This window comes from Panthera tigris, chromosome A3 (assembly GCF_018350195.1).
Source record: "Panthera tigris isolate Pti1 chromosome A3, P.tigris_Pti1_mat1.1, whole genome shotgun sequence".
Lineage (NCBI taxonomy): Eukaryota > Metazoa > Chordata > Mammalia > Carnivora > Felidae > Panthera > Panthera tigris.
The window spans coordinates 28,515,899-28,542,461 of record NC_056662.1 but is presented as its reverse complement, the minus strand read 5'-3'; the positions used below and the strand labels follow the sequence as shown (position 1 = coordinate 28,542,461).

At 51.6% G+C, this 26,563-nt stretch overlaps 2 long non-coding RNA genes across 8 annotated transcripts; one reads left to right on the top strand and one right to left on the bottom strand.

The window, feature by feature from the left end:
* Positions 1–1,647: 1,647 nt before the first annotated feature.
* Positions 1,648–12,494, top strand: LOC122237239. Of its 7 annotated transcripts, none has more exons than XR_006215544.1 (5): positions 1,648–3,058; positions 7,197–7,285; positions 7,855–7,965; positions 11,988–12,062; positions 12,204–12,494. It is a non-coding gene; the product is annotated as an uncharacterized LOC122237239 (long non-coding RNA). The 7 variants fall into 7 exon arrangements; XR_006215546.1 differs by lacking the exon at positions 7,197–7,285 and adding an exon at positions 3,652–4,709; XR_006215545.1 differs by lacking the exon at positions 1,648–3,058 and adding an exon at positions 6,200–6,403.
* On the bottom strand, positions 11,019–14,760 carry LOC122237238. Its single transcript, XR_006215541.1, has 5 exons — positions 14,416–14,760; positions 14,196–14,312; positions 13,624–13,701; positions 12,488–12,655; positions 11,019–11,518 (listed from the first exon to the last, which is right to left on the bottom strand). It is a non-coding gene; the product is annotated as an uncharacterized LOC122237238 (long non-coding RNA).
* Between the last annotated feature and the right edge of the window lie 11,803 nt (positions 14,761–26,563).

Here is a 26,563-nt window from a genome sequence, read left to right as displayed (position 1 = left end):
AATGACAACAGTCATTATCAGCAGGGTAACAATTTTGAGGAACCCATCAGAACCACAGAATCCAGCTTGGTTTGGTTTGGGGAAACGTCTGAGCCCCAGAGTTCACCTGCCCTCAGGCCTCGCAGCCCATCTCAAGGTCAAAGTGAAATGTCGTGGGTCAAAGAGAAAGAAAAAGAAACTGCACGGAGAAGGGCAATGAGCGATTAGATCCGTGCCTCACAGATGGGTGCCATTGGAGACGAACTTTGAGGGGGGGTTGGAGCTACACATGTGAAGACCGCAGGGTGGCCTTCCGGGGGGAGAGAGGAGACTCAGCCAAGGCTTGGACGTAGGAAAACGTTTCTTATTCCTTTGGGGTAGACACGAAAGAGAGGCTCATTTGGGCCACGCTGCAGTGAAAAGTTTGTGGTGGGAGCGTGAACATGAGGAAATCAAGTTGTTGGATCGTCGCTAGACCACGGATGCAGAAGTGGGAGGGTTTGTCTGCACTCTGGACGTGGTGGGGGGCTGTGACTCTTCCTGGGGAAGAGAGGACTGTCCTTAGAGCTGAGCTTCAGGAAGGCCGCTCTGTCTGCCTGTACACAGGCCCACGGCCCTGACCCTTGCCCCGGGGCCAGGTCGGTGGTCTAGGCCAGGGATGCTGAGGCCCAAGCTTAGTCAATGGGAGTGTGGATGGAAGGAGACTCCAGAGGGAAGGGGTGGTCAACAGCCTTGTCAACCACCTAGAGGTGGCAGGGGTGAGGGAGGACCCAGGGAGGACTCCCGGCTTGCCAGCCCAGGACACCGGGTGGCTGAGAGGAAAAACAAGGACAGCAGAGATGCAGGAAGGAAGACAGTGGTGGCTCTGGGCCTGTGAGCCCTCTGCCCCGGGGGCAGTTGGTTCTGTGGGTCTGGACTGCGGGGGGGGGGTCTCAGGATTTGGGGGCACAATTGTATTTGACGGTGGTTATACCTTGAGTTTGACTGGTTGGTTGAGGAACACGGGCAGAGGAGAGAAGGGTCAGGCAGGACGCTGGGCTGCCGCTGTCCCTTGGCCCACGTGTGGCCCGTCGGGCCCTGGAACAAGCCTGTCGCTCTCCTCTGTGCCATCCCCCCTCTTCTCATCTTACACTTCCTTTCTGGCCCTCACTTAGCTGCGTCATTTTAGGGAACTTGGAAACCAGGCCTCGTGTCTTTAACTTACAAAATTATACACTCCAATGAGCCGGAAAGGGGCTTTTGGAATAATTCTATTGAAAATATGTGGGTTTTCGCCTTGAAATGATCTTCCTGAAATTATCCCCTTTCTCTCTTTATAAATATTAAAAAGAAGGAATCAGAGCTTAGTGCTTTAAATCCCTATTCAGGGACTTTCTTGTCTGCCTCTCAGGAAAGCAGCCAGTCATTTCCGAGGAAGAAAGGAAGGCTGGCTCAGTTCCCTTTTACGTGACCCTGCCCCAGATCCACCTTTCGGAGTATCCCTGACCAATCCTTCCTTGTCCCCTTACAGCAAAACTGGGCTTTACTGGAATATTACACGTCAGCGTGAAGGGTGTGAGAGAGAAGGCGCAGGCTCGGGAGGGGAGGGGAGAGGGGAGGAGAGGAGGAAGGCTGCAAAGATGGAGGCAGACAGAGACAGAGAGAAGAAGAGAGACAGAGACAGGGAGGGAGGGAGAGAAATCGCTCTGGGGAGAAAGGGAGAGACATGTGTCCCCTACAGAGACAGGCTGGTGACAGAGACACAAGCTCAGGCGGAAGATCAGGGGGGACACAGAATACAGGGGCAGAAAGCAGCACACAGATGTAAGCGGGGTGGGGGGCGGGGAAAGGAGACACGGGAGCGGGACACTGGCAGAGTTGGAGGAGGCCATGAGGCCAGAGGCCCACAGAATGGAGTTGACACTGACTGACAGGTGGGGTAGGGAAGAACCATGGGAGAGAGACACAGGTGGATGGTGACACACGGCGGGGGGGGGGGGGGGCGGGGGGGCGGTGGGAACAAGGAGACCGGATGGGCCTGTGCCACCCTCAGGCTGAAGGCCAGCGTGTGCTGGGGACAAACGCGTGGCTCGTGTGCAGGATGGCATCTGATGGAGGGAAGTTCCTCGTCCCCAGCCCGGGCCCTCTGGCACCTGCCTCAGGCCCATGATTCCCATTAAGCCCTGCTGACCTTTGACATCCGGGGGAATGGGGGCAGAGGGCAGAGGTCAACAGAAGGACCTGAGTTCAAGCATCGGCTCTGCCAATCACCGCCACGTCACCCTGGGCACGTCATGCCGTCTATGGAACCTTGGTTTTCTCACCTGCATGGTGGGGGACGGTGATACCCAATCGCGGGGCTGTTGTGCTGCCCGCTGTGAGACACCCGCCCGTAAAGGCCTTGCCACAGCACCCAGATCGCTACCCTCACGGGAACGGGGGTAGACGTCACCCATGGTGGAGTCTAGGGCTCAACTGCAATCCTTCTGTAGACCTCAGAACTCACCAGTCAGGGCTGACCCTGGGGACCTAGGTGTAAAACCCCTCCCCCACAGGCACCCCAAAAGGGGAAATCTGCGGAGGGAAGGGAACAGGAAGTTTTAGTGGCTGGGAGAGATTCTGAAAAGGCTTTCCCAGGCAGCCCTGGTGGGTACAAGAGGCAAGGGCAGTTGGATTCACCTAACTGGCCTCCACCTCCCTGAAAGGGGACGCGGGAAGAAGGGGAGTGCCCTGGCCCACGGCTCCCTGTGTGACCTGGAGCCCCTCCAGGGCTTCGTCTGCCCGTCTGACCAAGGGTAGCAGACGACAGGCTCTGAGAGGGCCTTTGAGGCCCTGACCCTCAGGGTTTTAGGAGCCCGTCATTGTAAGCAGCCTGACCTGGGTGGGGTGGGGGTGGGGAGGGTGTTCCCGGCTCCCCCTCCCCCACAGACTGCAGCAGGAACCAAGGCCCCAGCGCCTTCTGAAGGCTCGGTCACAAAGCGCGGTGGTCGGTCACCGGTTACCACATAAGCCAAGCCCTTGATCTGCTGTGTTTGAGGAAACTCTTTGTTCCTTTCAAGCCTCTATTCTCTCAGCTGGGGCTGGTGCACAGACCGAAGCAGTGAGTTTGCTCTTTCTTCCTTTTCTTTTTGGATTTTTAAAAATAACCGGCTTGTGTGTGCAGGCAGCATTCCAGAATTGGGTTCCCAGGCTGGGGTTCAAGGCCAGGCACTCCAGCAGCCCCTCGCTCCCGGGAAGGCCTGGGCGGAGGGAAAGCCAAAGGGCCGGGTGAGGGGGCAGGGCATTCAACCTGTGCCCCAGAGAGACTCAGGTTCGGGAGCCAGCCCAGGAGGGCCCACACTGGTGCCCTCCCACCGGCTTCTGGACTTTAGTTTGTCGAGTGTAAGATAAGAGCCAATCGTGGAGACAGCTGCCTCTCTCCCTTGCTGGGTCCGTGCCAGACATCGCTGATCGATCGCCCTCCCCCACGGAGCTTGGATGAGCCCTGAGAATCCTTTTCAGCGCGGTGCTCTCTCTGGGTGTCTACCACCAATAGGATTTGGCTTGCAAACAGACCTACCTTCCATCCTGGGACATGCTTATCTCTGAGAGGCCAACACAAAGTAGGCACTCGATAAATATTTGTTGGATAAATAGACTTTCCTTTTCTTTTCTCTCTCTTTTTTTTTTTTTTAAATCTTTACGGCACGTCAGCCACTATTTTCGAAGCACTTGCTAGGCTGTGAACAAAGCAGAGTTCCTGACCTCCATCCAACATGTGGGGGAGACAGACAATAAGCAAATAAGCAGAGATAACTACATCGGATGTCAGGTGGTGAGCATTGCGATGAAGAAATATGAAGCCGCGTAAAACAATGGAGAGTGACAGGGTGTGGGCGTAGGCGCTCCTCGTAGGTAAGGTCATTGGAGGAGGGCTTCTGGAGCGCGACACTGGAGCAGAGACCTCGGCAAGGCGAGAATCTCTGAGAGCCCATCCCTCTGAGGCTTTGAGGCTAAACTGGTTTGACACTAAGATACTAATCTGCGTTGTGTACGATTCCAGAATTCCACGACTCTAAGAACCTCTAACTAAAATTACACATTTCTACTGTTCTCGCCTCCCATGGAAATGATTCTAGAATTTTGTGATTCTGAAATGTTAGGATTCACTGAAGCATCTTTTTGCTTGAATAGACCAGGATTCATTGCCTACCCTCTCCCCGCTACCCCCAGGAAATGGAGCTGAAAATAGAAACCGTCAAAACAACAAGCCATTCCAGCTCTAAGTGCCATAGTAAACAAATGGTCCAATGTTGCTCCGATGGGTTAATTGCAAGCCCATTCATGAGGGATCATCAGTTGATGGAGAGGAGGAGTGAGCCCCTTGGGAGAAGGGGTGGCTTGTGGCCGGCCCTGGGGTGGGGCAGGTCTGTACCAGCGGCCAACGCTCTGGATGTCTCGCTCTGGCCCCTTTGGCTTTGGGGATCAAAATGGTGGACATCTTGACGAGGAGTGTAAAGAGAGGCCTCTCTGAGGAGGTAGCATTAAAGCCGCACCTGAGGACTGATAGGATGCCAGGTTCACAGCCGGGGGGAGAACAGTCCCAGGTAGAGAGAACAGCAGATTCAAAGGGCGAGAGAGCTTGGCTGGTTCCCAAAGCAATTGGAGGACAGGAAAATGAGATGACATCAGAAGGGCAGGAAGGGGCTGGATCCTACAGGGGTTTGTCGGCTAGGATTGGGAACGTGGAAGCTACTGGAAGGTTTTAAACGGTGAGTGATGTAATGTAATTCCATATTTAAAAGATCCTGGGTGCTCTAAGTACAGCGGACTATGGGGGGGTGGGGCACGAGTGGAAGCTGGAAGGCCAGTAAGAGACTGCGGTGTTTGTCCCCGGAAAGAGTGGCAGCGGCATGGATTTACATGGTAGCAGGTGGATCCATCTGTTCACCCATCCCTTCTTTCTGCCTTCCCTTCCTCATCCCTTCATCCATCCATTTATTAACCGAACACTTATTAAGTGTCTATGGAGAGCCAGGCACAATGCTGGGCTTATAAGGACGAATTAAACGTGGTTCCCGACCGCAAGGAGCTCACAGAACGGCAGGTCCCTGAGCCTGCAATGTAACGGTAACGAATGTCCCAGTGCAAAGTACCCCGCGGGCTCATGGGACGTGATTCACCGAGCCCGGGATGTTGGAAAAGGCCTCGTGGAGGACATGTCGGTGTTTGAGATGTTGGAAGGTCTGAGATATTGGAGGGGCAGCTCGGGGAAGGGTGAGGAGGCAGCACGAGTGAGTGTCCTGCAAATATGTGGCTGTCCAGGTTGGTGGGATCAACGACCAGGTGTGTGGAGGGACACCACGGGAAAGGGGTTCTGGGCCAGCTTGGGGAGGGGTGGGGACACATGCCTGTGACTTCCTGCTCAGCTCCGCCTGCCCCTACCGGAGCGGAGTAATTTAATTAAGTACCAGCCCTTAAACAAGATGCAGCTGTTTAGCAGATGTTGCCTTTCACCCCAGATGGAGGCACATCTTGGCGACAGGCACAGCGTTTCCAGGGCGCCTAATTTGTAAGGCTGCGGAGAGGAAAGAAATTCAAGATGCGGCCGTTATTATTTAATGGCCATCGTTCATGACACACACACACACACACACACACACCCCAGCACCACAGCCACATGGCCACCATTCCTGTTGGCTCGGAATGGAGACAGAGGCAGGCCCCGGGGAGGGTGATTTGCTGGTTCTCAGAGAACAAGAGAAGAAAAGCAGAGGAAAAGGTCACCAATCTGCAGAACCCCCAAGAACGTTTATGCAAGTGGGAAGCAGCAACTTATCCCTCATTTTGCGCGAAAGGGGCACAATCGGTAACCACGATCTATTGAACTCTAACTCAGGAGCCAGGCGCTGTGCCAGGTGCTTACACATACCTTGTCTCTGCCTCTCTAATCCTCCCAAAAGCCACGCTCGGTCCTACCTCAGGGCCTTTGCCCTTGCTTTCTCCCCTGGCCAAGGAACACTCTTCTTTCAGAGGCCCACAGGGCTAATTCCCCAAAGACCTTCAGGCCTCACAATAAATGTTGCCTCCCCATAGAGTCTTTCCCTGACCAGCCTACATAAAAGGCACCCTTCTCCATAAGTCTCCACCCCTTACCTTACTTGCTTGCTTTTCCTTTTCCTTCATTACCATTTATATATATATATATATATATATATATATATATATATATATATATCTTGTGTCTGTTTCTCTCCTCTAGAGTTTAAATTTCCAAGGGCAAGGATTTTTGTCTGTTTTATTCCTTGCCAGCTCTCCAATATGCACAAGAATGCCTGACTCAAGACAGAATCCTATAAATATTTGTTCAATGGGTAGAGAAATGATCAATGGATCTCACCGAACATATAAAAAGATTGTCAGGGAGACAAAATTACTCTCCCAAGAGTTACACATCCGGCAAGGGGTGAGTTGGGATTTGAGTTTGGGTCTGTCCCTTTCCTAGGGACTTTTCCTTCTCCGTAGCACTTATCACCGCTTATGTATTATTTCTGGGGCTGTGTTTGGTGTCTTTCTCCTCTCCCACTGGAATGGGGGCTCCAGTGAGAACAGAGTTCATGTGTTTTGCTCTAGTTGTCTCCCCAGCACCCAGACAGAGCTCCCCAGCACCCAGGAAGCAGCTCATAAATATATGCTGAGCGACACTTTATTCTCACAAGCAATCCTGCAAAGTATGTTTCCTCTGTGCTATTTTACACATGGGGACATTGAGGCTCAACCAGAGAAGTGATTTGCCTTGCTTAAGGTCATCTGGCTAATGAATAGAGAGCTGGGATTTGAACCCAGGCCTCCTGAGCTCATTGGTCATGGAGAAGGGGACCCCCATTTAACGCTTGCTGGTTCGACCCACCCAAAGGCAACAGCTGCTTGGCCGAAAGCTCCACTCACAACCGACCAGGGAAGGCATTTCCCCCTCAAGGTCAGCAGTGTCAGGGCCGATGTGAAACTCACCCTTAATGCACAACTCCCCAGTTTCGTCCATTTAAGTAAAAAACTTTGATGTTATTTTAACCCAAATCCCCCGTTGACTTCAATGGAAGCTTTGAATCCACGAGGAAGGTCAGACAGTGTTTTTGGAGGTAACATGGGCACCCAATGGAAATCATATTAGCATACTCATTATCATCAGGGCCCTTTGAATGTGTTTTTTAGCTGCTCCCTTAAAGTTGACTTGGTGACAATGGATCCTTTCTGTTCAGGAATCACTGGGCCAGAGTGGAGCTGTGGTCGGCTCCTGTGTGCTTTTCTGTGCTTTTCAAATGATGACAGTGAACCCATGTTGCATAAGGTAATGGAAAGAACGCCATCCACCAGGCACCCTGGTGGTGAATGAAGTACATTGTCTGGGTTTGAAAGAAATAACTCTTTAAGTCACTTGTGCTGGGACCCCAGGGATGGGCTCAGGTAACAAAAGGTGTTGCTAAACGGCCTTCCAAGAAAGCTGGTCCCTGTTAACGGGAGGCCCCTGGGCGCAGAAAAAAAAAAAAAAAAAAATCAGGGATTGGCCTTGGTTGACAAGATGGTTGTTCAACTTGAGAAAATTCCAGAATTGCCTGGGGAGCATTTACTACACCCAGTGCCCAGCGCCCCCACATCAGACCATTTGGTTCCAAATCCTGGGAAGTGGGGAGACCAGAAGGCATCAAAGGTTTCTAAGTGTCCTCAGATGACTCCAGTAGGCCAAGCGGCAGCTAGTAAGTAGAGCTGAACTGATCTCTTGTCAAACCAGAAGGGAGGGGAAGAGAGAAGTTGTGGGTGGTGACAGTGGAGAGGGAAGGGCGATCGGAAGTCCTCTGGGGATGTGTCCGGGAAGAGGAGCTTCAGAGAAGACACCCTGGTTTTTGTTTCTGCTCTTAGGGAAATGTTCAAACTACGGAAAAGTGCAGAGAATCGTACGACGACCCCACTACCTGGTACCAGCCTCATCAATCACCAACACGGAGTCCCTCCGGTGTGAGGGGGTTTAAGGTGCGTGTTGCAGGCCGGTGGGGCGCCCCAGCTTCCCTGGGAGCCTCCTGGAAAGCCCACGCTGCTCATCAGTGATTCCGTGACAGCAGATCCTTGGCTGGAACACAGAACTCCAGCACCGAGATCTTGGGCTGGAACGTGATTTGACAGGAGAGCCAACAGCTGGGACACAGGACTTTTGTATTAAGGCAAAAACAGTTATATTCAAAAAGAAATTGCCACGCATTTGTCCTAATCCCTCCTTGACTTGTCTCCTTGGTTCTCTTGTTTGGGGATAGGGCCTTGGGGCTTACCCCTAAAAGGATCAAGGAGGTGAGTGAGTAGCCTGGGAACACCCAGAGGGTGACAGCTGGGCCAGGGTGTCTCCAGAAAGTCCTACTTTGTGTGCTCCTTTGTTCTTCCGACAAAGATTCACGGAGCACCTGCTTCATGCCAGGGGTCGTGTTCTAAGTTGTGGGTTCACGCAGCTCACACAGTCGAGTGCAGGAGATGGATGGTCAACAGAAAGGACAACGGGCAGCAAGTCGGATTGTGACATGTAGCACTCGTGCTACAGAAAAAAAAAAAAAAAAGCAGGGAAGTGGATGAGGGCGGCTGGCACTCGTTAGTAAGATGCCCAGGGAAGGGCTCTCTGCCAAGGTGACCCAAAGAAGGTGAGGGAGGAGCCAAGAAGGAGGAGCATTCGAGGCAGAGGGAATGGCACATGCAAAGGCCCAGTGGTGGGAACATTCCTTCCAAGAACAGTGAGCATGTTGTGTGGCTGGAGCAGAGGGAGAGTGGGGGACGGGGCTGGCAGGTGATGCCAGGGAGGCAGCCGTGGGAAACCGGTGAGGCCAGAGTGGCAGACCATGAAGGCCTGTAAAGACCTTTGTTTCTCCCAAGTGAGGGGGGAGTAATTGGTGGGTTTTGAGAAAAGGGATTGGAAGATCTGGCTTTTGTTTTCATGGGACCCCTCTGGCTGCTGAGCGCAGAACGATTATAGAAGGTGAGCACAGAAACTGGAGAAGGCTACTGTGTTCATCCCAAGGAACAGGGGACCGAGGCCCAGATCGGGGTGGTCAAGGTGAGCATGTCTCTGGAAGCACAGAGGTGGTCGGTTTCTGGAAATGTTTGCCGGGTAGAGCCAACAGGATTTGTTGGCTGAAAGAATGTTGGAGTAGGAGACCAGCAGGGGGGTCAGGATGACGCCAAGGTGTTTAATCTCAGCAACTAGACAGGGAGGTTTGGCATTTCCTGAAATGGAAGTCCTGCAAGGAGGGATGCTTTGGGGAGGCATGGTGGGAAGTTGTGTTTGGAACAGGTTAAAATTGAGGTGCGTGGGCAACACAAAATGCACATGGACGTATGAACCTGGGGTGCAGGGGAGCGGCCTGCCCTGGCGTCCCGCCGCCCAGATGGTGTGTGATAGCCTGATCATAGGCAGGGGAGTGGACCAAGCACAGACCTGGGCCTCTCGTGAGCCAGGCACCGGGCCAGGCTGTGTCTTCTGGCCTCCTCAGGCCAGAGTCACGCCTGGGGCTTACACGGAGGGGGTTACTGCCCCCTCCCCATTGGCCACTTCCCATTATTAGCATTTACCCTGAGGTTGAAGAGGAAGGCTGATCCAGCCTGATTTAGGATGAAAAGGTCTGAAACTCTCAAGTTAACTGGAGCCGCGGGAGCTGTTGTCAAACTACGTGCAGGGATTGGAAGGCAGGAATTCCGAGTGCTCCTCGCAGAAGGTGGTTTAGCCGCCGGGAGACCATTCAGGACCCAGGGCTCAGGACCCAGGACAGAGCTCACTCTCCGGCCTCCTAGGCAGCAGGTGTCTGCGGGCCTCCACCTCCCCTACCGTCTCCCCTCTTCCCTCCTCTCCCTGGAGGTTTGGGCTTCCTCATTAACCCTGCGCCTTCATACGGTCTTGGCACCATCCGACCTGGCCTGGTCTTCCAGCTTTTGTGCATTTGACCCAACTCTCTTCGACCCAAACCCCAACCGGCAGCCAGGATGGGTGCTGATTGGTTTGGTTAATGCTGATTGGTTTGGTCGAACCACCCTCAGCTGTGCTGGGTGGAGCTTTTGCCCCAGGCTATATCATTGGCTGTTGGTTAGCCTATCTCTTGGCAGCCTTTGGGTCAGGTGACTTCTGCTCCAATCGGCTGTTGGGGCACTTACGGAAGTGGATACAGACTCTAAGAGCCACCGTGGCAATGGCGATAGTAATAGCCGTGTGAGGTATTGATCACGGTGGACTCTGGATCAGGCAGTTTGGGTTCAGGTTCAAACCCTGCCCCTACCACTTACGGTGACCTTGGGCAGCTTTCAACCTAACCGTGTCCCCATCTCCTCCTCTTTAAGTGGAGAATAATAATGTTAACTACGTCTTAGGGTTACGGTGAGGACTACTAAACTAGGCAATGAAACATCTACAGGACATATTTAATTAGGGTTGCATTCAAAAATGTAATTAAAAATGTAATCACCGTTGTCATTACTACTGGTCGGACAGTTCTTCTGCCCTTAAGTGTTTTAAAGGCACGTTCTCACTCAATTCTTCACAAAAATGCCAATGCAACAGGCTGTGTTTTTAATCCCACCTGACGGACGTGAAAATGGAGGTACAAAGGAGTTATGTGAGTTGTCCAAGGGTCCCTCAGCTAGTGAGGGGTAGAGCCGGGTTTATAACCCAGGTTTGACTGGCCCTTGACTCAGAACCATTGCTCTGAATCATCATGTCTCCTGACGGGTGCATCTATGTGTAACTGCCCACTGTGGCCCACTTCTTCCGTGAGGCTGCGGGTAGGAGCCCCCCCAGAAGGGGCAGCACTCTGCCTGAAACTGCCCCCAGCCCCACCCCAGCTCTCCCTGCCCTCCAAAGAGACAATGCAATCTGCTGAAGTGCGTTCTGCACAGGTCACCAGCTCTGATCTGCAAAGGCCGTTCCTATCCCTTGTCCTGTGTGGTCCTTAATGCCTGAGTAAGTCAGCAGAGCAGGGATTATTCCTCCCATTTAACGGATGCAAAGACTGAGACTCACCAAAAGGGAATCAGGATTCGAACCCAGGTTTGTCCCTTTCCCTTCCTCTATCCTCCCCACGCCCTGCAGGGCAAAACTGAAGCGAATTTGGGAGCCACTAGATGTTCTGGAACTGGGTAAAATTAAGGCGAGAAGAAACTGGGATTAGAGCTGGAAGGCGCCTCCTTGCACTGGGCCCACAGAGGCCAGGAGGTCACTGGGCCTGTATCCTGACCACTGCTTAGCAATGTAGCCAGTTCTACAGTCTCCTACTCATACTCATGGTCCAGAGTTCATTCAGGGTATAAAGAAAGTGGAATGACATGAATTTCTGGTGGCAGCTTAGTTTAATGAAATATGCCCACTACCCCGGCCAAAGGATCGCAGGAAGGAGGGGGCATCTGCAGGCTCACGGCTTATGTTCACCTCTTCTGGCACTTACATTCCAAGCATGGGCCTTGTCGGTGCTCCAGGGTAATTTCCAATAAATTTCCAATAAATTTCCAATAAATGATCCCGGGCTGCACATGTGTGGGTGCCTCAGCACATCCCTGGAATCTGACAGACGAGGATATGAATCTCCACCTTGCACCTACTCACTGTGTGGCCTGGGGCAAGCCACTTAACCTCTCGGGGCTTCTCTTTCCTCATATATGATCCTTTCTCATTGGGTTACTGTGAGGACAGAGTAAGATATATTCATATGGTGCTTGTTAAAGTGCCTACGCGTTTATTGTTATTTTAGGCATTAAAATCCCCTGGTCCCCCCCACAAAAAACTTCAGAACTTGCTGTTGGCATGGGAATGATTAAAAGATTTACCTTTTAGGAACATAAAAAAAAAAATAATTAAGAAGGAAAGGTTATTATTTTGGTGACAGCGTGGAGGATGTCGCAGGAGGGACAAGAATGGAATTGAAACATGTCCGCTAAGTATGTGTTTGGCTACTGGTAGCAAAAAAAAAAATCCAACAGTGCGACAGATTTCTAGTTTTTCCTCAATATCCACTCTCTCCTTTTGTCAACAGAATCCCTAATTTCAGCAGGACATGTGGCAGCCCAGAATGAAGATTACACTTCCCTGCTTTCTTTCCGAATCCCAGGTATGTCCATGTGAGTTCTTACCAGTGAGAGATGTTTTGTGTGGCTTCTAGAAAATGTCTTAAAAAGGAGAATAGATATCTCACTCCTCTCTTTCTCTTTGCTGGCTGGAATTTGAAATGTGACGACTGGCTCTCAAACAGCCATGCTGGACTCTGTGATGAATTAAAGATGGCTACTGATTCTTTGGTCCTTCTTCCTTCAAGAGGAAGAGTTTGTTTGGACTTCCTCTCCGCTTAAATCTGGGCTGGCCTGTGACTTATTGGACCAACAGAATACAGTGGAAATGATGCTCTGCCAATTCCGGACTTTGTCCTTAAGGCAACTGGCAGATTCTGCCATGGTCTCTTGGATCCATGGCTGCCAAGGAAAAGGTCAAACCACTCTGCTGGAGAGACCCCCCCCTGGAGAAGCCCTAAGACCTTACGGAAAGGAATTAGGGACCCGGCTGAGCTCAGCACTGCAGTCTTCCCAAACCATCTTGTTCCTCCAGATGAAACCAATCATCAGCTGAACGCGGCCAAGTGACTAGTCAACGCCCATGGATCAGAAGGACCGCCCAGCTGAGCCCTGGCCGAATTTCAGGCCCGCAAAACTGTAGAAAATAATAAACATGATTATTGTTTGGGGAGTGTCTGCTGGGTACCAATACGTAACCAGAACAGACCATGAGATAGAAGGTATTTGTTGAGGATGCTGTAACAATTACACCATCTGGAGGCCTGGCCGCCTCCGGATATTTTGTCCTACACGAAAAGTAGACTCTGTTTGTTTAAGCTTTGATGATACCTTGGGTCGTGGCTCATGGCCTCAGTTTCCCCACAATTATTCATTGGAGCATTAACGCCTGCCCTGTTACCTCCTTTTGCATGTAATACAAACAGTGCATATCCAAAAAGACCATGGGGCGTGCCCAAGTCATTATGATACATTTCATGTGTCCGTAATCGGATACGAACTTGTCAGGGGGCCAACTGCGATGGGTTTTGGAATCAGATATGTTGGGACTGGAGGCTCAACTCTGCTACCTTCTAATGTGAAAAATCAGACCAGCCACTGAATCTCTCTGAGCTTTGTTTCCTCATCAATAAAAAATAGACGATGCCTACTTCCCTTGTAGAGTCTGTGTGAGGATTAAATTAAATGAGATTAATCCATCTGGCTGATAAACGCTGAATATCCCCTATGTGCTAGGCCAGACCCACTCCTGATATTGGTGGGGTCTGGGCTCCCCCCCATCCCCCCAAATCTAAATGTTTAAACATTATACATCAAGCTAATATATTGTTTTTAACATGTTCTATCCTTCTCCTCGATGAATGTAAGTAACCTCACAACAACCTGGAAGGCCAGGTTCAGTTTGGAAACCTCAGACCCCCCAGATGTGCAGAATGGTGGCAGTGGGGAGGGCTGGCCCCTTCCCTTGTCATCCCCAGCCCCAGGCCGCTCTGTGCAGACCCCACATGCATGTGTGTAGACACCCCATGCCTTTACAAGCTCCCTCCACCCCCATGCTCCTTTGCCTACCCCCCAGGCCTAGTGTTCTGCTTCCAGAGAACATACCAGCAAGAGGCTTGCACAGGCCCTGGAAGCCAGCTTGGAACCTTTGGATTTCAGGAATCCTGAGAACCCAGAGTATGTCTAGAAAAGAGATAAAGGCTTGGGTGGCTATCTCCCCTTGGCCCTGGGGGGGTCATACACAGCTGGAGGAGGGCCAGAGAGAGGCCCTTTAATGCGTGAGGACAAGGGTAGGGTCCCCCTTGCCTGGATCTAAGGGCCAGGTCAGGCCTATGCTGGTGGGGCTCATCAGCAAATGAAACTGGTAACAAGCCACCTGACCCATTCCTTCAGTCTGGGCCTCAGTGTCACCTTGTCTATAAAATGAGGACTTAGCTGATCTGATACCTTGGTTGGAGACCAAGGGCTGGTGAATGTCACCAGCAATCTCTTAGAGGCCAGGAGATCAGAAGGCTAGGGGGCGGGTTGAAGAGCTAAGCGACCAATTTACGCTCTCCGTCCTCCCTGTGGAAAGAGCCCTCCTCTAGCCTCAGCACTCTCTTTCTGAAGTCATCATCCCTCCTCGCACAGCCACAGTGCGAGTGATTACGTGGCCACACTTGGAGCCCAGCTGTCACCTGCAGTCCGAATCTGGTCTCCACCACGTACTGGACGCTCGAGGAAATGGGGAAATCGTTCAACTGCTTCAACTTCTCATTTCCCTCCAACAGGCGATTCAGCCTCCATTTTCCCATCTGTGAAAGGGGGTCATGCTCTCCCTCAGGTTTGCTGTGAGCTTGGGGCCGACACAGACACGACAGCATTCAGAAGGGAGCCTGGCACAGGCTGTACACTTACCTGTGCTTCTATTATGTTACCACTTGGTGTTATTTCAAATGATCTTGTCTGTTTTCTCCTTTACTTGTTTACGGTCTTGGAAACACAGACGACCCACAGGCAGCCCTGTCTGCCCCGCTCCCCGCCGCCTCCCGCGCGCGGCGCTTGCAAAGACCGAATTCCAGCCGGCGGCTGGGCCCTGATGCACGCCACCTCCCCGTGCAGAGGGGGAAACTGAGGCAGGGGTGTAGCGCCTGGGAGCGAAGGGCCGCAGGGACCAGCCCCGCCGCCCGCCACCCGCCGGGCGGGCACAGAGACGCGCTCTGAGCGCGGGTTGCCGCAGCGCGGCGTTTCTGTTCCTGGCGCGTGTGTGTTTCAAGACGCGACCCAAGCGACCGAGGAAAAGAGGTCTCCGTCCCGGTGCGCGAACAAAGGCCTGTGCACGCAAACAAGAACTGCGCGCTTGCTGAAGGGCCTGGTTTGCGGAGCGCAGCGTGCGCCCCGGCCCCCCGCAGCCGCGCGCCCTCCTCGGGCCCGCTGGGGGCGGCGGGGCCGCGGGCACAGCTGGCGGGGAGCAAGCCGCGGTCGGCTCATCTAGGCTATTCTCGGGGAGGGGGGGAGGGGGGAGGGCTGAGACGCAGGGCGCCTCCCGCTCCTCGCCTGTCCCAAGGGGGCGCGAAGGTCACACGGCCCATCTCCAGGGGAAAGCACCTCCCTGAGGGGTGCGCGCCGGGCACGCAGACGGGACTCGGGAACGCGGCCTCGTGCCCCTTTCCAACGCTCTTTCGCGGCCACCTCTCCGGTGCAATCCCTCTCGGCGGCCCGCGGAGGCAGGATAAGTTAAGCGGTAAGAGCTGGGAGTCGGGAGCCAGGGAAATCTGGATTCGAACCCAGCTCGCCACTTGCCAGGTGTGCAGCCAGGTGCAAGTTGCTCTGCCCCATGAAGCCACAGCTTCTGTAAAATGGGGATAAGACAGCCCAGAAGGTCCTTAGGTCAAGGGCACAAATGAATCCCTTCATTCGTCCTTACAGCCACGTCTTCAGTTTACAGAGGTGGAGCAGGTTCAAGGTTGAAAGGGGCTTTTTCAGGGGCGCGCGGGGGGCGGGGGGGTCAATGGCAAACCCTCCAGATCTCCTGAGTGTAAGGATTGTTGGTCTCGGCAGCCTGAAGGGCGAGTTCTCCGGCAGGTTTTATACAGCTGGGTGCAGGTGGAGGGCAAGGTCATCTCCCTCCACTCCCCCCCTGCCTCTCGGCCGCGCACCCTCAACCCTGCCCCCCAACCCCTACAGAGGCACAGGCTTCCCCTGGGGACGCTATGGGAACTGGATGGATGATCCAGTGCCTGGAGGGGGTTTGGGGATGAGTTTTGGTCCCAGATCGAAACCATTTATTTTTTCTATCGTTATTGTTGATATTATTATATTTCATACGTAAAGCCCGAGCCCTTTCGGGAGGAGCCAGCCAGCCTGCTATGCTACTCGGGCCGACCTCCACCTCTCCGCAGTTCCTGCCCGGGAAGGTAGCCTCCTGCTGCCCCCTAGTGGCAGGCGCGGTCGTGGAGGCCTGGCCGGGCTCGCAAACAAGGGAACCGCAGAAACAGGCTTCCCTTAGCGCGTGGTGGAGGCTGTCCGCGGGGAGGGCGGGAGAAAATGCAGCCTGGCTCCCCCGCTGCCCTTTGTAACCCCGCGGATCTGGGGAATCTTGCGAGTGGAGAATAACAGGCCGAAATGGAAAGGCACGGGAGGTTGTTGGGGTTTTTTTCTTTCATTCTGCTTTTATTTATTTTTGAATAGACAACACGTTTCCACGTCTCAAAAGACAAAAAAGACCGTAGAGTGAAAAGGGAGTGTCCCTTCCACGGCTGTTCCCAGCAGCCAGTTCCCCTTCTGAGAGGCGGCGATTGTCACCCGCCTTGTGTATATCCCCCAGCAGAAAGTCTGTGCAAATATAAATATTTCACAGGATGGGTAGCTGCCTCTCTATGCTCCTCGGCATCTCGAAGCTTCACTTAGAAGATGTATCATGGGATTTGTTCCATGGCGATTCATACGGAGCGGCCTCATTCTTTTGAACAGCTGCATAATATTCCGTGGTACAGATCTCATAATTATTTGATCAGTTTTCCACGGATGAGCCTTTAGGTTGCTCGTAATCTTTTATAATCATATTGTTGCAACAAAATAACCTTGTACACACACCATTGTGCTCCAGTACGAATGCATCAGTTAGCTATTAGCTGTATAATAAAAAGCTTTTCTTATGGTTCATATGAGTCACTTGTGGCCCTGCTGATCTGGGTAGGGCTGAGCTAATTTTGCCTTGTCTCTCTGTGGCTGGAGCAGAGGGCAGGTCTGCAGGTCGTTGTCTAGGAGGAAGGGACTCAGTCACATATCTGGTGTTTGGTTGGCTCCTGGCTGGGCTACGAAGGGTGCTTGGGCAATGTCTCAGTCAATAGTGCAAGGCCTTTGAAACTCCATGACTGGTACCACATTCTGTCCCCATTCTTTCAGCCCAAGCAAGTCACAGGCTAGCCCAGATTCAATGGGGAGATAGAAACCAGCTTTCCAAGGGAAGGGTGGCAAAGTCGCATTGCAAAAGGGATGATGCATGGGACGTGAACTGTTGCGGTCATCGAACAATATGTTTAAATAATGTTTCTAGGGGCGCCTGGGTGGCTCAGTCGGTTAAGCGTCCGACTTCAGCTCGGGTCACGATCTCACGGTTTGTGAGTTCGAGCCCCGCGTCAGGCTCTGGGCTGACGGCTCAGAGCCTGGAGCCTGCTTCCGATTCTGTGTCTCCCTCTCTCTCTGCCCCTCCCCCGTTCATGCTCTGTCTCTCTCTGTCTCAAAAATAAATAAACGTTAAAAAAAAATTAAATAATGTTTCTATTTTACAATAGTTAGATTTACAAAAAAGCTGCAAAGCTAATACGGGGAGTTCCTATATACCCCTGTACCCAGGTTCCCCCATTGCTAATATCTTATATCACCGTAGGACACTTGTCACCACTAAAGAACCAATCAGTGATGCATCACCGTTAGCTAAACTCCGTACTCTATTCAGATTTCATTAGTTCTTCCTGAATGTCTTGTTTCCATTCCAGGATCCCATCCAAAGTACCATATTACACTTAATCATCTTAGCTCCTTAGGTTTCTCTTGGCTGTGACCATTTGTCAGACTTGCCTTGGGTTGGAGTCTTTGACACTTTGGAGGAGTGCGGATCAGGTTTTTTGGGTCGACTGTCCCTCAGTTAGGGTTTGCCGGGTGTTTTTCTCATGATTAGATGGAGCTCTGGATTTGGGGGAAGAAGACCACAGAAGTGAAGTGTCTTTCTCACCACATTACATCAAGGGAACACGTTACCAGTGTCACTTCTCACTGACGATGAACCGGCTAGGTAAGGTGGTGGCTGCAAGGTTTCTCCACTGGCATGTTACTCTTTTCTCCCTCTTTCCATATTGTTCCCTGTAAAGGGAAGTCACTGTGCATAGCCCACACTTAAGAGAGGAAGAGTTATTCCCCGCTTCCTTGAGGGGGCAGGGTCTACACAAGGTGTTCGGAACTCTACTGTTACTTGTTTATGTCATGTATCATATCAGCGTGGACTCATGGGTATTTCTTCTTTACTTTGTGTCATCTAACACTATGTTATATGTTTTGTTGCTCACATTTTTCCCGTTGGGGCTAGTAAGATGACTGGCCCCCGTGCCCTTGTGACATACCCTCATCATTTGTTTTTGGTTTTATTTTTATTTTTGAGCACTTGCTTACTTTCTGGCACTGTAACTACCTCCAAGTTCATCTCCTTTGTTTTCGGCCCCAGCCCTACAATCAGCCATTTCTCCACGGAGCCTGTTTCCTTTCACTGGAGAGTGGTATTGCAAATCAGGACCTTGGGGCGCCTGGGTGGCTCAGTCGGTGAAGCGTCTGACTTCGGCTCGGGTCATGGTCTCACAATTCGTGGGCTCGAACCCCACATCGGGCTCTCTGCTGACAGCTCAGAGCCTGGACTCTGCTCTGGATTCTGTCTATCTGTCTCTCTCTCTTTCTGCCCCTCCCCCCTCACACTCTGTCTCTCAAAAATGAATAAACATTAAAAAAAATTTTTTTTAAATCAAGGTCTGTACCCTGGGTGTGCTTGTTGTGACTGGAGTCCATTCTCAGTGGGTACTATGTGTAACACACACACACACACACACACACACGTATATACACATGACTGTATTTCTATATCTGTTCATTAGCATCTATATTAAGCAAAACATGACTTCATGCTAATGCCTCCCACTCAACCCCATTCATAGCGTTCATCCTATCTCTCTCCTCTTGCTTATCTAGAATCCCCCACTTCAACAGCGAGACACCTGCTCCCACCATCTGGCGTCCTAATTTATTTAATTGGGCAATTCCAGCACACATGCATGGGAGTTTCGGAATTCTCAGCCCGTGCTCCCATGAGAAATAACTTTACCAACTAGAGTACAGTGCTTATGGACGGACGGTTCTTTGGCCTCCAGTGTTGTCTCCAGATATTCCCAAAGTTATTTAGGTCGGCACACCTATTGCCCACATCACTCGGTGAGACTATGTCATACGTTTACGATACAGTTAAACTCTTTCTTCAAATCTGCCTGCATTACGATTCGCTTCGATTCTTGTTCGTAAAGGTCTCCGAGTCCTGACAAGTGGATAGTCACGTGCCCACTGCTACAGGGCCAGGCAGGATGGTTTCAGGGCTCTAGAATGGTGCTTCACCTAATCGGCTATCCCGCTCTCTTCAAATCTGCGGCAGCCACTGGTCTGTCTTTGCTCTCTATAGTTTCACCTTTTTGTTAATCATATAAATGGAATCAAACAGTGTATAGCTTTTGAGACGGGCTTCTTTCACTTAGCAAATACGCATTTAAGACGCATCCGTACTGTTGTACGGCTTAACAGCGGCTTCCTTTTGATCGTTGAATAGTATTCTATCGTATGGATGTACCACTGTTGTCCATTCACCTATGAAAGGAAATCTTAGCCGCTTCCAGCTTTGTCGGGAATGTAAGGCTGCTATAAATATTTGTGTGCGGGCTTTTGTGTGAGCGTAGTATTTCTAATCAGCTGGGTAAATTTCTGAGTCATATGGTAAGTTGAGAAGTAGCTTTGTAAGAAACTGCCAAACTGTCTTCCAAAGTAACTGTGCCATTTTTCACTCCCAGCCGCAATGAGTAAGAGTTCCCGCTGCTTCACATCTACATCTGCACTTGCTTTTGCCAGCTTGGGGGGGGAGGGATTTGTCCATTTTAATAGGCGTGTAGTCGTTGTTTACATTTGCACTTTATTTTAATTTGCATTTCCCCGAAAATAAATGAGGCTGAGAATCTTTTTGTAGGCTTGTTTGCCACCTGTGTGTCTTCTTTGCTGAGGTGTCTGTTCATATCTTTTGCCCATTTTAAAATTGGGTTGTTTGTTTTCTTCCTCCTGGTGAGTTTTCGACGTTCTGTGCATATTCTGGATATGATCTTTTACCTGATACGTGATTTGTAAATATTTACTCCCATCCTGTGGCTGGGATCTTTTCGTCCTCTTAACAGTGCATTTTACAAGGGCACCTGGGTGGCTCAGTCGGTTAAGCATCCAACTTCGGCTCAGGTCATGATCTTGCCGTTCATGAGTTTGAGCCCCACATAGGGCTCTCTGTTCTCAGCACAGAGCCTACTTCGGATCCTCTGTCTCCCTCTCTCTCTTTCCCTCCCCTGCTCTCTCTCTCTCTCCCTCTCTCTCAAAATAAATAAAAACATTTAAAAACAACAGTGCATTTTACAGAGCAAAGCCTTAACAGGTGTCCAACTTAGCAACTTTTTTCTCTCATGGATTGCATATTTGGTTTTGCATCTAAAAACTCACCACCAAACCCAGAGTCAAGCAGATTTTCTCCTGTTTTCTTCTAGACTTTTATTGTTTTGTGTTTTGCCTTTAGGTCTGTGATCTGAGTTCACTTTAGTTACTTTTATGTAAAGTCTAAGGTCTATACGAAGGATCTTTTTCTTCTGCATATGGTTCCAGCAGCAGTCAAGAGACTATCTGTTCTCCATATAACTTCAATCTTCTAAAGTGTAGTAAGACTTTTTCTGTGGCCTAACCTACGGAACCCTGGAGAATGTTTTTCCGTTAGAATCTTTAACATTATAGTCGCAGGTATTCTAAATTCCCTGTCTGATCATTCCAACATCAGTGTGATATCTGAGTCTGCTTCTGATGTCTGTTTTGTCTCCGAAGTCTGTATTTTTCCTTGCCTTTTGTTCCTTCCCCTGGGGGAGGCTGAAGAACCAGATCTAGAGATGGGAAGATCATCCTGGATTGTCCAGGGTAAATGCAATCACAGCCATCGTGTAATCACACAGAAGAGGAGAAGGCGATGGGACCATGAAGAAGACAAATAGACTCTCCACCGTAAGCCAGAGAATGGCGGCCGCCGCCAGATGCAAGGAAGCGCTTCTCCTCTAGAGCCCTCAGACAGTGGCAGTCCAGCTGCCATTTTAGCCCGGTGACGCTGATTATGGATTTCTGGCCTCCAGGACAGTAAGGAAATAACATTTCTGTTTTTGTTATTTACTTATTTACTTATGAGGGAGAGAGATCCGGCACGAATGGGGGAGGGGGGGCAGAGGGAGAGAGCCAGAGAATCTTAAACAGGCAGCACACTCAGCGCAGAGCCTGACTCGGGGCTTGATCGCACGACCCTGGGATCCCGTGTGACCCGAGCCTAAACCAAGAGTCGGCGCTCTTCAGCCTGATCCACCCAGGTGCCCCAAGTTCTGTTGTCTTAAGCCACTGGGTTCGTGGTAATTCGTTACGGCAGCCTCGGGAAACTAACACAAGCCTGCCTTGTAAATTTTGGTTGAAAGCTGGACACGTTGTATAGGATGATAAATACTGAGGGCTGGCGCTAATCTTTCTAGGAGCTGAACTGCACTCAATACTTGTAGCTCTAGGCACAAGTATAGGTTTCAAGTTCCTCTGTGTCCTTGTTCTCTCTTTCTTTTTCATTTCTGGAGCTTCCCTGTGGTTTGCAGTAATTTCAGCCGTCATGCACTATTATGATTCTGGAGCCTTACAGGTGTGATGGTAAAGCTGGGGGGTGGGGGCATCCCTGACCTTCTAATGAAGTTTCAGGCTTTTAGTGGGTTCCTCTTATCTCAGGAGCATGGCCTTTGGGGAGTGTTTCTATTCCTCCTCCCGAGGTAGCGCTCCCCTCCCCCTGCTTCTGGTATCTTCTCTGGCTAAAACAGCCCAGCCTATTCACTCTGTTGTCTAGGGTATCCCCCACCCCCACCCCCACCCCCTTGAGTGAAACAGGAAGTCTGGAGAGGACTGAGGAGGCACAGAGTTCCTTTTGCCTTAGCTGTGGTAAAGTCTCTGAACTGCCTTCTGGCAAAGTCCTATCCACCAGAGCTGAGGAGGAAGGTCCCGGGAGGACTTTACCATGGCCTCTCTTTGCCTCTCCCCGCCAGAGCCACATGGGGAGCTCTCTCAGACCCTCCCCCATTGGAGCCTGGTGAGGTTCCTGGAGGAAAAGGCTGCAAAAGTAAGAGGTCTCCCCCACCGCCCATGACCAGGGTCCCTGGGGGCTTCTGTCTCTTACACTGGTGCCCAAATCACCTTCAGCAGTTGGAAGCCAGTCTTGGGTGCCGTATCTTTCTGGATGTGCCTGACTGCTCAGATTCTGGGGTCCCAGGGTGCCTTGCAACCTCAGTTCTGGGGTGGATTCAAGAGTAGTCATTGTAGGTGAGTCAGCTCACCTAGTTTTTGCTTATGGTTAAGACAGAAGCAATGGCTTCTCAGCACTTTACGTGTCAGGCTTGACACCAGAAGCCCCTGTTGTGGCCATTTTTTATACCAATCTACCACTGCAAGTACGAAATTATTAAAGGGTCACAAAATCATAGGGCTATAATGTTGGGATCATAAAGACATTGGCACATAGAGTTTTGCAACTGGGGAATCATAAACTCCAAGAATAAAAATTCCCCAGATTGAAAATCACCGTGGGCTCTCCACTGCTTACAGGGTGCTCGTGAAATGATCGTAAATGTGACATAAAATGCTTTTCAGTATGGCCCGCCCCATCCCTCCAGCCTCCTCTCTCACCACCCAAATCCTGTCCCCGCTGCCACTCCCCCCACAAGACGAACTCAATGTCACACTCAGGGGTCCAGCTTGTGCTTCTGAACTAAGTGAGATTCTCTGATGCGCCTGGAACTTTGCCTGCACCGCGGGGATCCCTCAACAGTCATTTGTTATTCTAATGAATGAATACAATTATAAAGCTCTTATCACAGCCCGTAGCTTGAGCAAGTATTGACAGTGGCCAGTCTCTACCGTGCACCTTGATTTGGACCTGCCACTCTTTTAAGCACTTCCTTCACATATAGTGATTTATTCTATTTTCATAGCCTTACATGGCAGGTACTCTCATTATTCCCCTTTTAAAGATGAGGCACAGAGACGTGAGCCACTTACCCCAGGTCACCCAGATGGTAAGTGCCAAAGCTGGGATTTGAACTCAGGGGAAGTGCGTCAATGGATTGTAACCAGCATGAAGCTTCTACTAGTGTGCTAATGCTAGATGTGTTACATACATATGGGATCTCTACTCTCATGACAATCTTCCATGAAAAGAATGGAGAACCAGAGAGGTTAAGTGGCTTGCCCAGGGTCACACAGCTAGTAAAAGCTGGAACTAAAGTTCAAACCGGGTCTGTTTCCTCTAAAATCCTACCCTTTCTTATTCTCAGCATGGCTCCTGGCTGTCTCTTGAGGGAAGAAAAGCCTTTGCCACCTTGCCAAGCCATCAGACTCCCACACTTCCTTCGGGAGGTAGTTCAAGGGTCCCTTCTACTGTGATGCTTTCCTGGACTCTCCCTCACCACTCCAGCCGCCCCAATCTGACCCTTCCTCCTCGAGCCTCCATACCCCTGACCTGTACCAACAGGAGGTCTTGGGGGAAAATCAGGGCTCTGCTGAGTGTCCTTGATTAATCCTTTGTGTGACCAACTTAGCTTTGATTTTTTTTTTCTCACCTGCAGAACAGGTGCTGAGAAAAGCACCCCCCTCATGGGTTTGGATGAAATATGCACACGCCTTGGCCAAATGCTTACTGAAGCGCAGTGTCATTATATACGACGCTGTATATAATGATCTGCTTAAATGTCTGTCTCCCTCACTTGACTTGAGGGCAGGGACTGATTCTGATCTATCTCTGTGCCTCCGGCACCCAGCGCGGTTACAAGAGCTGTTAAATAAATGTGAAGTAAATGAATGAAAAAGAAATAAATGAGTCTCAGAATTCTAGTCTCATAATTCCACACATAAAATCGAAGACCCTTGCCTCACATGACTGCAAAGCTGAGAGGTTCTTGGAGAAGAACTTTCTGAGGCTGTTGATCTTTCTGACTAGCATCCACCATTAGTAATGCACTTTATGTCGCTGTCCAGTGTGAACACACATACACACACACACACACACACACATGCCTAGACACACATACACACGCACAGAAAGTTTCATGAAACGGCGTTTTTCCTAACTATGTGGGATAAACCCAGACATTTCCTCTTGTCTTCTCTTACGTCGTCTCCTATCTTTTCCATTCTTTTATTTGATTAAAAAAAATTTTAATGTTTATTTATTTTTGAGAGAGAGAGAGAGAGAGAGAGAGAGAGCCAGGTAGGGGCAGAGAGAGAGGGAGACACAGAATCCGAAACAGGCTCCAGGCTCTGAGCTGTCAGCACAGAGTCCGAGGCGGGGCTCGAACCCACGGACCGCGAGATCATGATCTGAGCCGACACCAAGAGTGGGACGCTTACCCGGCTGAGCCACCCAGGCGCCCCTCGTCTCCTATCTTTTCCATTAAAAAAAAAAAACAAAAACTACTTCTTCGGGTCCATTCAACTGATTTCATGTCCCAAGGTTGCATCGTGGCCCATGGTTTGAAAAGCCCTTTCCTCGTCCCACGGCTCTGCCAGAACCTCCCTCCAGCATCCGTGACATGCATCCAGTGCCCCTGGTGAAGGGAAGTCCCCCTCAGAAGGTAAGAGGTTTCACTATTGGACAGCAGCCTTCGATGTTAGAAAGCCCTTCTTTCTCCGAAGGTGAAATTCACCTCCCTGGAACTTCCCCGTTGGCTCCTGTGGGGCCGCGGGTCTCTATGAAGGCGATCACTCCTCCCCGGGCTTCACTTTCTTCCTCCTGCTCCCACGCACGTGCCCCCCTCCCTAAGTGCACGGAGCCCGCGAGTCCATCATCAAAGCCACTCTTTGGGCCTTGATCTTCACCTGTCGTCTCCTGTTACTTGCTTTTATTTTCTTTTGCTTTACGGGAGTGGGGTCACTGGAGTCCATCCATCCAAGTGGTCAAAGTCTTTGGTCCTGGAACAGGGAAGCTGTTGGCACTGTGGGGGATATCAGAGAGTCTGGAGGGGTGGAGAGGGGCCGGAGACGGCAGGGACTCAGGCCCCAGGGAGGGGCCCAGCCAGGGTCGCAGGTCCTGAGCGGCCTCCTCTCCTCCCTGTCGCCACCCCGCTGCGGGATGCCTGCAACCTCTGGGGAAGCTCACCTCCTCTCAGCGAGGAGGCCAAGGGCCTGTGGCGGCTCAGGCCACACACCGAACAGGGCCCAGTGCGGGCTGAAAATGCAGGGCCCCTTGTTCAAAACTGTTCAAAAATGACGCGTTTCAAGCCAGTGAGGGCACAGCAATGAGTGTGAGTCTGTCCCAGTGTGGGCCCGGCCCAGCTGCAGGGATCTCGTACCCGTGATGCCGACCCTGCCCTTTGTCTGGGGAAGCAGGCTCAGCAGACATTGTGTGAGGGAGGCCTGGGTGGGGCTGGGACCCCAGACTGCAGGAAATGAACCCGGCTCATGAAAGTTCAGGCAAGGGGGACCTTTGAGGTCACCTGGCCCAAACCCCTCCACATCCAGTTACAGAATCTGAGGCCCAGAGAGATGGCCCGAGGTCATCCTACAAATTGGTTCCAGAGCTGAATCACAACCCCAGCCCTGGGATCCTTCCCTCTCCCCCCACCCCTGCCGCTCCTCTCCGTTTGTTTCCCGTCGCCCCTGCCCCGTGCTGTAGGGAAACCCGTCACATGCTGACAACACCTTGCAAATGTCTATCTCCCCTCTCTGCTGTCTTTTCCCCAAGCTCCAGACTCCACCGCTGCAGTAGCCTCTTGCTTCCTCTCCTGCCACCCCCTACGCTTCCTCTCTGACCCTCCTCCCGCCCCGCTCCCTGAGCCACCTGAGTGTGAGTTTTTAACTTACAGATCAGGTCCTGCGGCACCTCTGCCCTCAGCCTATCGACGCACTGCATACAGATTGCGATCCCCCTCCTTGCCGCAGCCCACAAGATCAGGCCCCGTGGCTTCTCCCATGACCGTCTGCCCCCTGCCCTCTGCTCCCACACGGTGACCTTGCTATGGTCCAGCTGCACCCAGCTCAAGCCCACCCTGCATGCCGATTCCTTCTCTAGAGCATTCTTCCCCACGATGGCCCCCTGGCTTCCCTTCATTCAGGTCTCAGCCCACAAGCCTCTTCCCCCAGGAGGTTTTCCCATGCGGTCCTTCATACCAGTTAACCCTCCCTGAACTGACGGTACCTATTTGTTCCTTTATTTTCAGGATCCCCTGTAGAACACGGCTTGCCGGAGGGTAGAGACCTGTCTTGCGCCCTGCTCGCTTGCATGGTGACTTGCTGGCCCCCGGCACGTCACTGGCGCCCTACGAAGAGCTGTTGAAGGGATGAACAGACTCATAATGAAATGAATTCACTTAGCAAGCGTTTTCGCAGGTTATTCTGGGCCAGGTGTTGTGCCGGGCACAGAGGACTCAGATGTGAAGCAAGCGGACAATGGTGCCTGCCCTCAAGGAGATGGCTCACCGTCTTGGGGCAACACAGATCTTTGGAGGAGCAGTAGGGTGACAGGGGTGGCTTGGCGAAGCCGAGCCTAAGCCGTGTCTAAGAAGATGAGGTGAAGGGGAATGGGAATGGGTCCTCGCAGTTAGGGGGTGGATTTGGGGGACCATCGTCCCTTTTCTGAGGAACTAGGAAGGCTCTGTCTCCAGGGTTCCTCAGCCCATTAGGCCGAGGCTGGGCTCCGCCCGTATGATGAGCTCCCTCGGGGTCC